The sequence below is a fragment of the Buceros rhinoceros genome, unplaced genomic scaffold (genome assembly GCF_000710305.1).
Source record: "Buceros rhinoceros silvestris isolate BGI_N320 unplaced genomic scaffold, ASM71030v1 scaffold16599, whole genome shotgun sequence".
Taxonomy (NCBI): Eukaryota; Metazoa; Chordata; class Aves; order Bucerotiformes; family Bucerotidae; genus Buceros; species Buceros rhinoceros.
The window spans coordinates 1-542 of record NW_010433481.1 but is presented as its reverse complement, the minus strand read 5'-3'; positions in this window follow the sequence as shown (position 1 = coordinate 542).

Here is a 542-nt window from a genome sequence, read left to right as displayed (position 1 = left end):
CGGGTCTGTTTGTCCTCCAGCGTGGCCGCCAACTCCACATCCTTCAGGCTCGTCTTGGTGTCCTGCAAGAGGTTCTTGAGATGATCCAGCTCAGCGCGAGAGGCAGAGGCAGACGGCCTGTGGGGGCTGCAAGGGCTGGGGGTGTGGAAGGTGATGCCACAGCGCTGGGAGTCCTGAAGGGGGTCCCCATGCTGGCTGAGGTGGTACCCCAACTCCTCCTGGGTGATGCTGGCTGTCACGTCTTCTTCTGGGCCCCCCTGAGCGGTGGCAGGGAGGACAAGGGTGCAGAGCCCCATCAGTAGGCACCAGCGGGGCGGGCCCCCCACCACCATGGTGTCCTGCAGGAGCAAAGACAAATGGGGGGCAGAGGGGGGTTTGAGGCTGCGCCTGAGACACCTTCTGAGAACCTTTTGGGTGCCCCCCACCAGTTCATACCAGTAAAATCTCCAAACACCTCTATTTTTCCATGCTTATGCACCGCTGGCTGCTGGGATTTGGGGGTGCCATACCCCACCCCTCTCCCCACACTGGGGAGGACCCCC